At 44.9% G+C, this 17,756-nt stretch overlaps 1 protein-coding gene across 1 annotated transcript in view; it reads left to right on the top strand.

The window, feature by feature from the left end:
- The window catches only part of S100Z (S100 calcium binding protein Z), a 48,271-nt gene that overhangs the window by 8,476 nt on the left and 22,039 nt on the right, over nt 1-17,756 (top strand). The gene's annotated exons all lie outside the window — the stretch shown is intronic.

Here is a 17,756-nt window from a genome sequence, read left to right as displayed (position 1 = left end):
TGTGGTGAAGCCTTGGTAATACTATGTTGATCTTCTCACAACTCAAAGAAAAACATGTGCTAATTTGCCTCATTTTGGTGCCTAAGAATATAAAACATTTCACTTTTATATCCTACCTTTTTCTGCAAAGCACACACACAGCAGATGACAAAGTTTATAACAAAGTTTAAAATAAAGGGGCACATAGCAAAGCCTTAAAATTGTGGGATTTTCTTTTTTAAAAAGTGTCTGCTTAAAAACAGTTTGTGAGAAGACTAATATGCGATAGCCTCCTCAGAATCTTGAGTACTACTGTTGCAAATGTCCCTCCCTTTTCTCTTCCTTCACCATCCTAACATATGGCAGCAATAGAAACCTCATGAAGGGCTTCACAAGCTGAGCTCAGTTCCCCAACAGATTCATTCTGAAAAATTAAGTTAATTTGCATCCCTTTTAGAAGATTTTAAAAAGGACCGATTGGCCACTTTCACACATAATGAGGGTGGTACATCCTTTTATAAACTGTGCTAACCCATATGTGCTGCTTTCTGGGGAGTAGATTGCACCCACATTTCTTTTCCCGATCCTTTTAGCTCAGTGAGGTGCAGTGGCTAAGCTAAGGCTTACCATTTCATCCAAAATCTGGGATTGTGGTTAGGCTCTTTTCTCCTTAACCACTGTCTGTAGGCAAGGTTTGTCCTTGGTTACAGGTCATGATTAAGGAGAAGATACCATTGCTGCAATCCTGAGTTTGCACCATGCACTAAGCTAAACTTGGGCTAAGATGAGTAAAGCAGGTGCAAACGTATCTACAGTAGCCAGTGTGTTTGTGCACTATTGGGAAGTTATAGTTTGGCTTACTGTGATGTGCAAACCAGGCCTATGTCTGAGTTACAGAACCAGAGTCAGATGTCATTATGGTGCTGTAAATATTACAATCCCTAACTTTTATTTTGTAACTCCCTTAAAACAGTAACTCCCAAAATGGGCCATGTAAGCCACTCTACTGAGGAGACTTCCTGCTGCATGGGCTGCTGTTGTGACCTTGTTACCTTTTAACTACGTGGGGGAGGCTGGTCAGTTTTGCCACGTCTCAGTGACTCAGAAGTGACTGAATAGTTCATTCCCTTTTGATTCTAAGGTCACAATAGAATTACCCACTCTGAGGTGACTGCTAGCTACATTTTGCCATGACTCGCTATTACTGGCTTTGTCTCCTAGAAGAGAGTCATACTCAGAATGATGACTCATGAAGAAACAAGGGAAGGAGTGGGTTCCTTCAGTAATTCTTACTCTTTTCAAAGTGAAGTCATTGGCGTACAAGAATGAATTGTGCCTCCAATTTTAAGGTGGGGAAAAATGTGCCTTAAAAGTGTGGAAAACAGTTTGTTTATAAAGTATTTGCATTAAGGGGGGTAGTGCTGTGTGGCTAGAATTGCCTCATATCCAAACAGGGACCACTAAGAATAGCCCTGCTGCTTCAGACCGAAGATCATCCTGCCTTGCATTTTCTTCCTCTAGTGGTCAACCAGGCACTTTCAGGAAGCCCACAAACAGCAGGAAGGCAATAGCCCCTTCTCCTGTTACCACCCCCAGCAGCTGATACTCAGACTATACAGCCACGATGATTTGTAAGAAATCCCTCTGTTAACGTCTCAACACCTACACTCTGGAACTCCCTACTGACATCAGGCAGACAGCTTTGCTGTACTCTTGTTCAGGCAAGCCTAGCATGTAGAAGATGACATGTCTTTTTCTCCATTTTTAGCTTAACTTGATTTTTATTATATTTTGAGTTTTAAAAAATACCTGTTCTTAACTTTGCCTTTTATTTACAATTTTTTTTTTTTGTAAACTGCTTAGAGCAGATGTGGGGACCTTTGGCCCTCTAGATGTTGCTGAGCTACAGTTACCATCATCCCTGGCCATTGGCCATGCTTGCTGGGCTGATAGGAACTGTAGTTCAGCAACATCTGGAGGGCCACAGGTTTATCCTGCCTTAGAGGTTCTGTTTACAATCAAGTGGTATGTGAATTTTGTTAAATAATAAAAATGATTTGTAGTCCCTGATACCCTCCATGAATAAAAACAATTGATCCTGGGACTGTCTGCATTAAAACATATGCTCTACTACTGACCTATGGGCTCTGAGATTGTAGTGGGATGAATTACAGAGTTGGAAGAGACTTCAGATGTCCTCTAGTCCAACCTCTGCTCTGCAGGATCTGCAATGCAGGATGCAACTACAGCATCCTTGACAAATGTCCACCCAGCCTCTGCACCCAATCACTCCATCGGAGGAACTACCACCTCCTGAGGCAGTCTGCTCTGCTGTTGAACAGCTTTTACTGTTAGGAAGTTTCTTCTAATGTTTATCCAAAATTTGCTTCCCTGAAATTGTCAGGGTTAATGGGAGCTATAGTCCAGCAACGTTTAGAGAACCACAGGTTCCTAACCCTAATCAGTACTGACTTCTGCCTTGGCTATGATTTATTAGTATTGTGTACTAGCCAAAAAGCACAAGGTAGCTAATATATTAAACTCAACAAAGAACACCATGAATAACTGATTAAAAATAATTTTATCAGATGTCTTCAGGTCAATTGACCCCTTTCTCAAGAATGTGTGTACACTCTGCCATGGTGTTTACTATGTACTGTCGTCATATAGAGAGCACTAAGCTATCAGGAAATACAAGCTGTGAGAGGCTATAGAAATTCAGTCAAATACTGAACTTTCTAAGCTTGCAGCATTAGAATATTGATTGCAAAACAATCATTTATCAAAGGTGTCCTATTTCAAAACAGAAAAAGGAGTTTTCTAGAGGAAGATTTCTTAAAACTTCATACCTGAACACTATTTTAAAAATTGCTTTTTTAAAAATATAACTAACACAACTGCAGAAAGGATGGAACAACATGTTACTTCAGTAAATATATGTTACAAACATGTTTGTTGAGAGTGGGGGTAGGTGGCCGTTTGTAAGGGAGAGTCAGCTGATGGGGAGAGGGATAATTATGACATTATTTTAATGAGAAAGCAGAGTCCTGCACAAAATGTTGCAGTGTATCCTTGGCATACATGTGATGCATGTGTTACCTGAAACCTGTGAGTGAAGGGCTTGAAAAAAACAAAGTTAGGACCATAGATGGAGGTCCCTGCTAACGTAGGTCTTATTCCATATGCACTTTTATTTTGTTTTTACTTTCACAGTTCAACCTGCAATATGAGGATAAAATCAATGGGCAACATTGTAATCTATTCTTATTTTTTTTCTGCCTAACTACTAAACTGCAATAGTCATCTAATACCTCTCTGTATAATATTGCAAAGTTTTTGTAAAGCATTCAAACCTTGTATTATTCAGTGTTAACCACACAGCATAAGCTACTCTCTCTCGGTCATAGACCTGTCCAGATTACAAAATGGGAACAATTGACTGCATTTGTTTTGAAATTTGCAATAGTAGGGCTATTTTTTAAAATGTTTTCACACCATACATTTAAAGCACATGACTTCCCCCAGAGAATTCTGGAACTATTATCTTGTGTGTCCTAACAGTGTTATGTAATGAATAACAAAACACTTAGGGATTTGCCTGCTTATAGGAAGCAAAGGGAGGATTCTGAATTGCACAAAGTAGGCAGGCACTGCATACTTACCTAATCAAGGCAAGAATGTTGCAGAACAAGATTATTATTGTTTCTTGTTACAGCTTCATGTCCTTAGGGTCAATACATCCAATATCCTGGAAAAAGTTCTGTCTGAATAACAATGATGAGATGATAATGATAGTAATTATTATTATGATAATGATAAATTTCTTTCATGCACCCCATCCTTTCTCACACAGGAGCCCAGGGTGATTAACAATTATCAGGAAAATGCAATATTTTACAAATAAATATTAAAATCACAATCCAAAATAGAGCAATAACATGATCAGCAATAAAAATTAAACCAATGGAGCCAACCTTTCTTACATTCCAAAGGCCTGCAGAAATTGTCTTCAGTTGTCTCCTGAGCAAGAATAGCATGGGAGACAGTGTGGCCTCAACAGGAAAGGGGGTCCAGAGCTGGAGTACCACCATTGAGAAGGCCGCACTGTATTGTGTCACACATATACACCCCATACCTGAGGCACAGTCATCAAGATCACCATGAGCAGGGCCTTCCCAGCAGATCTCAATACCCAGGTTGGCTGAAGGTGTTTCTTTAAGTATTTGGACTCCAAGCCGTTTGGGGCTTTGTACACTAATACTAACTCCTTGAATTGGGCCCAATAGCTATCCAGCAACCAGTGCAGTGCTTTCAGGATTGGTGTAATCAGTGGAGGATGATCCACTAGGGCTACTGGGATACAGCCCTCCCAAGGAGAATGTCAAGCAATTTTAAATCCCCCCCATCTCAAAGCCACACACTCTTTCATATCTCATATACATTTATGCTTCTGTTTGAACTTAGAGAAGCTCTGCAAACATATCTGTCAATCTGCTGTTCTCTGGCCAATCAGGCCTCTATAGTGCTCAGCCAATCCTAATCCAGGAGCATCGCTATGGCTACCTTGAAGGACAGTCTGAGCATGCCCAGAGCTGTTTTCTTGAAGGCCAGACTTCAAAGTGCATTCTTTGTAGCTAGCCAGGAGAAGGGTGTGGTTATTACTTCGAGCAGCATGGGGTTTTTTGAACAAATATTTATTAAGAGAGCGCAATAGTGGACAGAGTATGTGAGAATTTATATTATTTGGTTTTTTTACTGAATTATTTGCATTTATGTAAACTGGGGAGGACGACTGGGAGAAAAAAAGGTGGGTGCCATCTGTGTGTGCTGAAACTTTCAACACTTGTGTGTTAGTGGAACTGTAGGTTTGTGTGTTTGAGAGAAGTGTGGAAGTTTTGCATTCCTGTTTTTCATTAGATTTAAAAAATGCTATGTGTGTATGTTTGGCTACTGTGACAACAGGATGCTGGACTAGATACACCTTTGGCCTGATTCAGCAGGCTCTTCTGCTGTGGTGATAATATGATGTGCTATTTATACAAAGGATACCTGTTGTGGAATCGCCATATGAAATACAAACAGAGGTAGGTGCACTCTGTGCGTACTCATGCCACTATTTCTGAGGCTTATAGTTCCTAATCATGCCTTCTTGCTCAAGGCTGTGAGAGGAGGCTGTGCTTTGTGGGGAGGAGTTGGTGGTGCTAATAGCAAAACCTCTTAGGCTGCATCACACTTTACTTGGATAGAATATTACCTGCACATTTTGCTTCTCAGTAAGCCAATTGGCAAGAACTTCCTTGTCTTTATACTTTTAAAAGCAAGCACACCAGAGGAACTGGAGACTTAACTTAAAAATCTTCCTTTCTGTCCCTGGCTCATAGTGTGGTGTTGGGTACATTACTATGGTATCCTTTCAGTCAGATGTGTAGCCAACTAGCCATGGCTTACAGCAGAAATGAAACAATAGTCAAGTATTATTTTTGAGACCAGTAAAATCTGTTATTCCATAATCTTTCATGGATTACAAAGAATGATGCATCTGATGAAGTGGAGTTTAGCCCCCAAAACCTTATACCATTATACATTTGTTAGTCTTTAACAACAAAGGCTCTTGCCATATATGGAGCGAGAAATGCCAGACGTCCAAGCTGGATTTAGAAAGGGAAGAGGTACCAGAGATCATATCGTAAACATATGTTGGATAATGGAACAGAGCAAGGAATTTCAGAAGAAAATCACCCTGTGCTTTATAGATTACAGCAAAGCCTTTGACTGTGTAGATCATGAAAAACTATGGAATGCTTTAAAAGAAATGGGGGTGCCACAGCATCTGATTGTCCTGATGTGCAACCTATACTCTGCACAAGAGGCTACTGTAAGGACAGAATATGGAGAAACCGATTTGTTCCCCATCGGAAAGGGTGTAAGACAGGGGTGTATTTTATCACCCTATTTATTTAATCTATACACAGAACATATCAAACGGAAAGCAGGATTGGACCAAGAAGAAGGAGGTGTGAAAATTGGAGGGAGAAATATCAATAATTTAAGATATGCAGACGATACCATACTACTAGCAGAAACCAGTAATGATTTGAAACGAATGCTGATGAAAGTTAAAGAGGAAAGCACAAAAGCAGGACTACAGCTGAACGTCAAAAAGACTAAAGTAATGACAACAGAAGATTTATGCAACTTTACAGTTGACAATGAGGACATTGAACTTGTCAAGGATTATCAATACCTTGGCACAATCATTAACCAAAATGGAGACAATAGTCAAGAAATCAGAAGAAGGCTAGGACTGGGGAGGGCAGCTGTGAGAGAACTAGAAAAGGTCCTCAAATGTAAAGATGTATCACTGAACACTAAAGTCAGGATCATTCAGACCATGGTATTTCCAATCTCCATGTATGGATGTGTCCCGTCCAGAGCCGAAAGAATGAGGCTGGAGTGTGTGTGCAAGTAAATCTCATTTTATTAGAGTAATGGATACATCAAATGCATTGCGCTTCATAGGAAACGCTACGCTAACTCACTAGAGTCCCTAACTATATTCTAGACATGCTCTGCAGCGTGTGAAGGAAGTTGACTCAACGACCCCCCACTGGGAGCGGCAGGCTTATATAGGAAATGTTTTCGAACGTAATCTCTGACTCCTTCGTAATTCCTGTCTTTGCCCTGTCCGTTTCTTGCGGCGACGGGAACGAGGAGACAGGGGACTCGCATCCAACGGCTCATCTGAAGACACCTGCTCCCGAGCAACGGGCTCGAGGTCAGGGGGCGGTGCCACACTGGAATCCTCCTGGGAACTGCTTGGCAAAGGAGGAGCTGGCCCTGTCTCTGAAGCTTCCCCCCACAAGTCCTCTGCATCAACTGGGGGCGGTGCGCTCGGCTCCTCGGAAAGGGCGTTACTCGTGGGAACTGGCTGGAGAGCAGACTGCCCCCCTCCCGCACGATCCTGCTCAGACACAACAATCCCCAACTCTGCTTCTTCTGGCTGCGGAGGCGCCTGAAACTCATGCCTCCCCCCTTCCTGTCCCTTCTGAGTTGGCTGCAGCGCAACATCATCCCCCCCTCCATGCTTTAACCCTTCCCACCCCTGAGGTCTAGGTTTCTCTGGATAAGCCTCATGGAATTCTCTCACCAAAGTCGGAGCGTGCACATTCTCCTCTGTTTCCCAGGAACGTTCAGTTGGATCGTACCCCTTCCAATGAATCAGGTACTGAAGACGCCCTCGGCATTTTCACGAGTCCAAAATCTGTTCTACTTCGTATTCCTCCTCCCCCTCTACCAACAACGGCGGTGCGGGCTCCACTCATGGACGGTGAGGGTCGGGGGCAGCGTCCTTGGTCAACAATGCCCTGTGGAAGACTGGGTGCATCTTGAAGGTGGGTGGCAATTTTAGTCTGTAAGCCACGGGGTTAATCTGTGCCTCCACCTCAAAGGGCCCTACACGCCGATCCTGCAGTTTACGACACTGACCAGGCATAGCTAGGAAACGTGTAGAGATCCAGACCTGGTCTCCCACTCGTATGAGGTCCCCCTCTCTCCGATGCTGGTCAGCTGCGTGTTTGTAATCCGCTTTGGCCTGTTCTAGTTGCTCTTGGAGTAGCTGTTGCATAGCGTGAAGTTCCTGCAAGTAATCCTCAGCGGCTGGGACTGAGAGACTGTCTTTTGGGGCAGGGAAGGCTCGGGGTGGTAGCCAAAATTGGCGAAGAAAGGAGTCTGTTGCGTGTGCAAATGCACAGCATTATTATAGGCAAATTCTGCTAAATGCAGGTAGGACATCCAGTTGTCCTGCTGATACCCCACAAAACAACGTAAATATTGTTGCAACACTGCGTTGACCCTCTCGGACTGCCCATCCGTTTGGGGATGATGGGCAGACGACAGTCTCAGCTCACTTTGCAGCAACTTCCACAACGTTTGCCAAAAACGCGAGGTGAATTGTGTGCCCCGATCGGAAACCAGGCTGTCTGGCAGACCGTGCAGCCGATACACGTTTTGCACGTACAACTTGGCAGTGTCTTGAGCGCTTGGGAGCCCTGCGCATGGAATGAAGTGAGCCATTTTCGAGAAGGCATCAATGACCACCAAAACTGTGGTTTTCCCCTGCGAAGGTGGAAGGTCTGTTATAAAATCCATAGTAATCATTCGCCAAGGTCCTCCTGGAGTAGGAAGGGGTTCTAGTAGCCCCGGTGGCTTCCCAGTGGCATGTTTAGCCCTCATGCAAGTGGGGCAAGAGCGAACATAATGCTCTACGTCCTTCTTCACCTTGGGCCACCAGAACTCCCAAGTGACAGCTTGAATGGTCTTAAAACCCCCAAAGTGGCCTGCCGTGGGGGCATAATGGCACTGACGTAGTACCCTCACTCGCAGTTCTCTGGGGGGCACATAAACAGCTTCCTGATGGTGCAGTATGCCATCCTTCCATATAAGGTCCTTCTGTTCTGCCTGGGGTGACGCGCCCTCTTCGACCCGCTGCTCCTGCACGAAAGGGTCCTGTTGTTGCGCTTCACGCACTTCAGCTTCCCAAGAATCTTGGCAGGCCCATACTACTCCCCGCTCGGGAGGGATTATGTACTGTAACGATCTTGGGGTGGGATCCCTCAGAAATTCTGGCTTCCTTGAGAGGGCATCAGCCCGCTTATTCTGTGCTTGGGAGATATAATGAATTTTGAAATGGAACCGAAGAACTGAGCCCAGCGCACTTGCCTCTGATTGAGTTTACGGGCGGTATGAAGACTCTCTAGATTACGATGGTCCGTGTGCACCTCAATTTCATGCTGCGCCCCTTCCAGATGGTGTCTCCAGGCTTCAAAGGCATCTCTAATGGCTAATAGCTCCTTTTCCCACACAGTGTAGTTTTGTTCAGAGTCGGTTAACTTTCTGGAAAAGTAGGCACAAGGTATCAGTTCTCCCCCTTTCTGGGCTGGTTGCAAAAGAACCCCTCTGATCGCGACGTCCGATGAATCCGTCTCTACCACAAAAGGGAGCGCCGGGTCGGCATGCCGTAGTATGGGTTCGGTAGCAAACCTTCACTTCAGGCTCTTGAAAGCCTCTTGTGCAGCTTCTGTCCATTGGAAAGGTCCTGAGCCCTTCAGGCAATCCGTGAGCGGTGTGGTTTGATGGGAGTAGTTGGCTATGAAACGATGGTAGTAATTCACAAAGCCCAAGAAGCGTTGCAAATCCTTCTTGGTCTTGGGGGGTTGCCACGTGAGTACACAACAAACTTTTTCTGGGTCCATTTCTACTCCTGCTGGAGAGATCCGATACCCCAGAAAGTCCAACGTGGTTAGGTCAAACCCACACTTTTCCAGCTTCGCGTAAAGACGGTGTTCCCGTAACTTCTGCAGCACTGCACGCACATGCGAGTCGTGTTCCTCGGGAGTATTTGAATAAATCAGGATATCATCCAAATACACTATCATAAAGCGGTCCACAAAGTCCCGAAAGATGTCATTCATAAAATTTTGGAAGACTCCAGGTGCTCCTGACAACCCGTATGGCATCACCAAATACTCAAACTGACCGTAACGGGTCTTAAACGCAGTCTTCCATTCATGACCTGCCTTAATCGTCACCAAGTTGTAAGCTCCTCTCAAGTCCAGTTTCGTGAAAATTTTGGCGGAATGCAACCTCTCCAACATTTCCCTAATGAGCGGCAGCGGGTAACTATTGGGGATAGTGAGCTGGTTTAGGACTCGATATTCATAACAGGGACGGAGCTGCCCCCCTTTTTTCTTCACAAACAGCAGGGGTGCACCAGCTGGGGACTTTGAAGGGCGAATGAAGCCTTTCTTCAAATTGGCGTCCAGAAACTCCCTTAACGCTGCCAACTCTGGTTCAGATAGAGAGTAGATCTGCCCGGCGGGAATACATGCCCCAGGCACCAAATCAATGGCACAATCATAGGGCCAGTGAGGAGGGAGTTGCTCCGCTTCCTTTTTATCGAAGACGTCCCAAAAACTCCCATACTTGGTGGGCAACGTTATCTCCCTTGGGGGAGACGCCCCTGCCAACACCTGTGGCTCCTCTTCAGGCTGGCAATGTTGATGGCAGTACTTGGAGGTAAAAACCACCACAGCTTCATCCCAAAAAATTGTGGGGTTGTGCCTAACCAGCCAAGGCATACCCAACACCACCGGGAAACGCGGCAAGGACACCACATAGAACGACAGGTCTTCCCGATGCCCAGTGACCTTCACTTCCACAGACTCAGTCACCCGAGTCACCCCCCCAGACATCAGAGGCCGGCCATCTATAGTTTCCACTGCCAACGGCTGACTCAGTTCTCTTGTGGGAATAGCGTGGTGTAGCGCCAACTCTTGGTCTATGAAACAAGAGGATGCTCCGCTGTCGATCATAGCCTTGGCTGAGAAGCTCTCGCCTGAGGATAGGGTGATGCGAATGGGCAACAGAAGGGCCTCTTGGGAGGGAAGGGGTCGTAACGGAGGCTCAGTGTCTGTAGCACCCCCCAACTCTCTAGCCTCTACAAGAGCTGGGATGTGAAGTTTTCCGGCGGCTGGGATCTTCCGGTTTTGGCTGCACAATTTCTGGTGAGGTGTCCAGACTTTCCACAATAGAGACACAGTCCTTCCCTCTGGCGTCTTTCCCTCTCCACCTCTGTCAATCATGGTCTAGCCCCCCCAATCTGCATGGGCTCCTCTCCCGAGACAGTAGGGATGCCAGGATTGGGCACGGGGCGTGCACGGGGCAGCGGAGCAGCAACCTGACTCCGTGAAGGCTCCATTCTTCGCTCCAACTTTCTTCCTTTTAAGCGGCTGTCTATCTGCAAACTCAGTTGAATCAAACCCCTCAGTGAGTCGGGATATGTGGAGCGCGCCAGTTCATCCAACACTTCTGGACTCAGTCCATTTCTGTAGAAGTACATCAAGGCTGGGTCATTGTACTCCATCTCCTGAGACAAAACACGAAAAGCATTCGTGTATTGCCCTACAGACCCCCTTCCCTGTCTCAGGGTTCCTAACTGGCGGGCAACCGTCTCCTTCCTCTGGGGGTCTCGGAACATGTCCCCCATCGCATTCTTGAAGGCGTCAAACTGGCGCAATATCTGGTCGTTGCGAATCAAATACGGGGTGGCCCATTTTGCAGCTTCCCCTTCCAATAAACTGATGATTAACGCCACCTTCGTGTCATCAGTTGGGAACTCAGCTCTGCACACTTGAATGTACAACTCACATTGGGCTAGAAACGTGGCAAACTGTTCACTCTGGCCCCCGTATCGCACGGGGAGCCCCACTGGAGACTTCACAGGGGCTGCCGCCCCGGGGGGCACAGTCTGGACTTGGGCGACCAAGGCATGGAGATTCTGGTTATCCACTTGCAAGGCTTGCGTTGCGGCTCTGAGGTTTTGGTTCTCGGCTTGTAGGGCTTGTGTAGTCACTCGGAGGTTCTGGATCTCGGCATACAAAGCTTCCATGGTGATAGGTACTCCCCCTCTTGCTCCGTTCTGGTCCATGTCATCCGCCATGGGAACAGGTTCGAGTAGGGATGGTGGTTGAGTCAATCTGTCCCGTCCAGAGCTGAAAGAATGAGGCTGGAGTGTGTGTGCAAGTAAATATCATTTTATTAGAGTAATGGATACATCAAAGGCATTGCGCTTCATAGGAAACACTACGCTAACTCACTAGAGTCCCTAACTATACTCTAGACATGCTCTGCAGCGTGTGAAGGAAGTTGACTCAACGACCCCCCACTGGGAGCGGCAGGCTTATATAGGAAATGTTTTCGAACGTAATCTCTGACTCCTTCGTAATTCCTGTCTTTGCCCTGTCCGTTTCTTGCGGCGACGGGAACGAGGAGACAGGGGACTCGCATCCAACGGCTCATCTGAAGACACCTGCTCCCGAGCAACGGGCTCGAGGTCAGGGGGCGGTGCCACACTGGAATCCTCCTGGGAACTGCTTGGCAAAGGAGGAGCTGGCACTGACTCTGAAGCTTCCCCCCACAAGTCCTCTGCATCAACTGGGGGCGGTGCGCTCGGCTCCTCGGAAAGGGCGTTACTCGTGGGAACTGGCTGGAGAGCAGACTGCCCCCCTCCCGCACGATCCTGCTGAGACACAACAATCCCCAACTCTGCTTCTTCTGGCTGCGGAGGCGCCTGAAACTCATGCCTCCCCCCTTCCTGTCCCTTCTGAGTTGGCTGCAGCGCAACAGGATGTGAAAGTTGGACAGTGAAAAAAGTGGATAAGAGAAAAATCAACGCATTTGAAATATGGTGTTGGAGAAGAGCCTTGCGGATACCATGGACTGCAAAAAAGACAAATCATTGGGTGTTAGAACAAATCAAACCAGAACTATCACTAGAAGCTAAAATGTTGAAACTGAGGTTATCATACTTTGGACACATCATGAGAAGACATGATTCATTAGAAAAGATAATAATGGTTGGAAAAACAGAAGGAAGTAGAAAAAGAGGAAGGCCAAACAAGAGATGGATTGATTCCATAAAGGAAGCCACAGACCTGAACTTACAAGATCTGAACAGGGTGGTTCATGACAGATGCGCTTGGAGGTCACTGATTCATAGGGTCTCCATAAGTCCTCATCGACTTGGAGGCACATAACAACAACAACAAGGTGCTAGTACTATAGTTTTTGTTGTTTGCTAAAATTGCACTGTGATCTACTTTGCAGGGTTGCTCTGAGGACAATTAGCCTATAAACACTTTGGCAGCCTTAACATGCTATTATAAAAAGTAGGATTGTGCAGACAATGGTTCAGATGGGAACTCAATGTGCAGAGCCTATATGTAGTTTGGGATCATGGATTGTCTCCTGACTGCACACCCCAGGCAGGCAGGCCTGTCCTAGCAGACAGCCACACACTGGATTTGACAAGGACCTACATGTAAAGTCCAATGTTTGTAGGCCTGAATATCGTGGTTATGTCCCAGATTATTTTTTCTTTGCTTTTTAGGTTAGGCTTTTTTTTTTTCATGATTCCAAACCTGGCTCCCCTCCATCAATTTGAAATCAGGAGCAGGCAGGCTAGGGAGAGACTTTTTACTTTGTTTGTCCCTTATTTATCAGTATTACATTTATATCCATCCCCCCCCTTTCTTCCAAGGAGTTCAAGGTAGCATTCATGGGTTTCCTTTCCCCAAGTGATCCTCACAGCAACCCTGTGAAATAGGTGAGAGACAGTGACTGGCCCAAGATCACACAGTGAGTTTCATGATTGATTTTAACCTGGTTCTTCCTTGTCCTAGTCCACTTAACATCTTCCACCTGATTCCACATTCTATTTTAAAAAATGTAGAAATTAATAAACTGGGGAAGGGAATAATCTTTTCCCCATATGTCTGGAAATTTTTGGGGTCTCTTGTTAACAATCCTGTGTGGCACCTTTAAGACTTGGCATGAACCCACACTAGAAATTGTGACAGTAGAGACCCATTCTGAACCAAAATAAATTTTGTTGTTGTTGTTATGTGCCTTCAAGTCGATTATGACTTATAGCGACCCTATGAATCAGTGACCTCCAAGAGCATCTGTCATGAACCACCCTGTTCAGATCTTGTAAGTTCAGGTCTGTGGCTTCATTTATGGAATCAATCCATCTCTTCTTTGGTCTTCCTCTTTTTCTACTTCCTTCTGTTTTCCCGAGCATTATTGTCTTTTCTAGTGAATCATGTCTTCTCATTATGTGTCCAAAGTATGGCTCCAAAGTCCAAAGTTTCATCATTTTAGCTTCTAATGATAGTTCTGGTTTAATTTGTTCTGACACCCAATTATTTGTATTTTTCATGGTCCATGGTATCCGCAAAGCTCTCCTCCAGCACTACATTTCGAATGAGTTGATTTTTCTCTTATCCCCTTCTTTGCATTTGAGGACCTTTTCTAGTTCTCCTCAGTCCTAGCCTTCTTCCGATTTCTTGACTATTGTCTCCATTTTGGTTAATGACTGTGCTGAGGTATTGATAATCCTTGACAAGTTCAATGTCCTCATTGTCAACTTTAAAATTACATCAATCCTGTTGTCATTACTTTAGTCTTTTTGACGTTCAACTGTAATCCTGCTTTTGTGCTTTCCTCTTTAACTTTCATCAAAATTCGTTTCAAATCATTACTGGTTTCTGCTAGTAGTATGGTATCGTTGTGTATCCTAAATTATTGATATTTATCCCACCAATTTTCACACCTCCTTCATCTTGGTCCAATCCCGCTTTATGTATGATATGTTCTGAGTAACCAAAATAAGACACTTTTCAATTTAGTTAGGTGCTAACTATTTGTAAAATTGGAATGCTTAAATGTTCACAGTAGCTTTGCAAGGGAGGAGGATGGAGAGAAAGGCTGAACAACTCAGCCACACCCTTGTGACCCCTCATTAGCCATTCCTCCATGACCTCCTAGCAGCCCCACCAGGTCTAGAGGGCACCAGCTGCTACTGGGTGGAATGTAATCCCACCTTGCGGTGTCAGATAACAAATGGGCAGCAGCATTCTACACCAGGTACAGCTTCTAGACTGTGTTCAAGGGCAGCCCCACGTGTAGCACACTGCAGTAGTCTCATAGCTGGAATATGCTGGAATCATTTGTCACTCTGGTGGACTGTGTTGTAATATAACAAAAATGCATTCCAAACATGAAGAGGCCGGTTGTGATTCTTTTTCACCAAATGTGATAGGAGTAACAGGAGCAGTGTTGAAACATACCTATTCCTCCTAAAGGAGCTGGATCACAAACATTTCAATATTACCATGCAATTCTAAAACAAAATTCTAAAACAAAATGTAAACACTAAGCATACCCTTTTCTTTCCCAAGTTGTTGTTTAAAGCTAACCCTCCCCCTAAATACACCTCCAATAGGTTAATGTGAATGTAAAAACACTTTTCATAAACGCTGATGAGGTCTAGTTGTAAAAAGAAACTAGCAAACCCTGCAGTTAGACTGAAAAAGTGAGTGGTGATTCCCATCATGATAAGACATGCTGTGACATATATGCCAAAATTCTTAACTATGCTTTTCCGTTTTCACAGAATATGTGATGTTGCTTCCCACAGAGGTACTAGGAGCATCTATGATGACCTGTCATATACATGTATACATATTTTACTTGCTGGTTGTTAGACTGATACATTATTTTAAAAAATTAGTTTATATGTCATAAGGGCTCCCTCTTGTGGTTATATCTCATATTATAGGTCCTTTGTGAAAGGTCTACACAGGGAAGAATTAATTATCAATACCAGTATATTTACATATTTTAAAGACCTGGACAGGACTTCTTTATTAGATTTAAACTTTGGTTCTTGGCCAAAGTCCTCAGTATATGACAGAGCTTGTGTGCTTTGGATCTTTTTTTACCCATCCCTCCCTGTTGAGCAGTGAGTTGTGTCTTCTTCAGCTAGAACTCCCACTTTCTACCTCTTTCTCTGCTTCTTAAGGAATTATTTTCCCTGGTGCTAGCTGCTCACTGACTCCTGGCTTCTGGCCCAGGCACACTAGACTACAGCCCCCATCAACCCTGACCATTGGCCACACTGGCTGGGGTTGACGGAAGCTGAAGTCCAGCTATATCGGGAGGGCACCATAAGACGAGCCCTGCTGGAACATGCCAGAGGCCCATCTAGTCCAGCATCCTGTTCTCACAGTGGCCAACCAGTTGCCTATGGGAAGCCTGCAAGCAAGGCCTGAGTGCAAGAGCACTCCTCCCCACTTGTGAATCCAACAACTGGTATTCCAAGCCTCACTGCCTCCAACAGTAGAGGTGAACACTATGCTGGCTATCCCTGTTCTGTAGGTATTTGCACACAATCCACTTAAAAGTTAATTTGGGGTTCTGTTACAATACTTATGTCACATGTGAGTCTTAATACAGGAGAGAATGGAGATTTATTTGAAACATTTTTAAATATCACCCTCTCTTGTAAAGATGTGTCTTTTCTCTGACTTATAAGATTGGACCCTGTTGAATGGGTTTGAATTCCCTGAGGGCTATATGCTTTTAGTCTACTAGTGTGTTTTTTCTCTTTTGTCATGAACAGCATGGTAACAGTAACAGCAACCACCACTCTGTAAACCCGTCCCACCTACCCCCACCCCAAGCCCCATCCTTGCTCTCTCACTCCCTCAGAATTGTACCCTCATACAAAACAGTCCCCCAGCCTTAGTGGCTCAAGCATTGGGATGAAAGGTCATGTTGTCCACAATGTTTTGAAAGGAGATGGCACTTGACTATGCCATTGAGAAGCATAGAAATGGCCCCCAGTCTGCCTCAAAAGTGACTTTTTTCCTCCAGCTAGCTTCAGCTTATGTGTCAGCTGGACAAATGTTACCACAAACTGTGGGTATTTGCCTAATTAGAAAACCCACCGTTTGTGGTAACATTTGTCCAGCGTGATGCCTTCCAAAGATTTCCAGGAACATGCTACCAGCAACTGGGCAGCTACCAGAACGAAACCAATCAGTTTTTGTAATGTACATTCACATTCTATTTCACAAATTTATTCTACTGTTTTATTGGTTTTATGCTGTGTTTTTGTTTTAAGGATGTTGTTTGTTTTATATTCTACATGGCTTACCGATTTTTAAAATATTAAGTAGTTGATCACTGCTTTTAAATAAATAAATAGATCATCTCTCAGGGTGGTGTACAGCATAAAACAGGGATGGAGAACCTGCGGCCCTCCAGATGTTGCAGGACTACGATTCCTATCATCCCTTCCTATTGGCCAGGCTGATGGGAGAGTTGGAGTACATTCAGTACAGCAACATCTGGAGGGCCACAGGCATAAGCCAGATACAAATACAAAACAACCAAGATAATGCAATTGTACATTAGCTGAGACAGGTTTTTTGATCAGGTTACAGAAATCTATAATATTTAGCTGCTGTGTCTTACCCAGGCCCGTGAGCCTTCATTTTTAAGAGTCAAAAGCTCCTGCTGTCTGATGCACAGTTTGGCTATTCACAATGTAGAAACTGGATCAAAATCTCCTAAAATTGAGTGACATTAATTAGTGGAGGTTTATTTTCAAAAAAAGTGCTATATTGTAACTGGACAGATAGCAAGGCTAAAAGCCATAATAGCACCGTTGATATGAACTCATTTTGTTGCTGGCACATAATTTGCTTCCTGTTGCTGCTTGTCCTCATTTGCAACTAAGTCCGGCTCTACCATTAGGCAGAGTGAGACAGCTGCCTCAGGCAGCAGATGAATGGGGGAGGTGGGGACTGGGAAGGGGCAGCAAGGTTTTGAAGGGCAGGTCGCACAGCCTGCCCTCCTTCTTCTAAGCTGGCCTGCTGCCCTCAGGTGCAGTGGAAGGTCCTGTCCCATCACCATTGTTAAAATAAGATTCACCTGCCAGTCCAGTTGGCTTTTGTGATTGGGAAAGGATGCCATCTTGTCCTTTGCCTCAGGGAGCAAAACATCACCACATAAACACAGGGTCCCCCCCCCCGTTTATCCTAAGGCTTTGCTAGCTGATGTTCACATCCTAGACTGTAGGTATTTCCTTTCCAGGTGTTTAGTGCAGGAAGCTCAGGTGTCAAGCAGCTAGATTCATCATATCATCCAAATGTCATGCTGCTAATCCTGGGAGTAGCATCAAAGTCCAAACTCTAAGCCTTGAGTAAGCCAGCCCTCTCAACTCGGATGCATTGTGCTCAATTCCATCGGCTTCCTGCTGAGATCTATACATTGGTGGGAAAGCTTTTGAGCACATACTTAAATAACGGGCTGCCTTGTGGGCCTTGGTAGGAAATATCTGGCCAAGCCATAGCTCACTTTTGGCTTAATCT

Source organism: Rhineura floridana, chromosome 1 (genome assembly GCF_030035675.1).
Source record: "Rhineura floridana isolate rRhiFlo1 chromosome 1, rRhiFlo1.hap2, whole genome shotgun sequence".
Lineage (NCBI taxonomy): Eukaryota > Metazoa > Chordata > Lepidosauria > Squamata > Rhineuridae > Rhineura > Rhineura floridana.
This window is presented reverse-complemented; position numbering and strand designations above follow the sequence as displayed.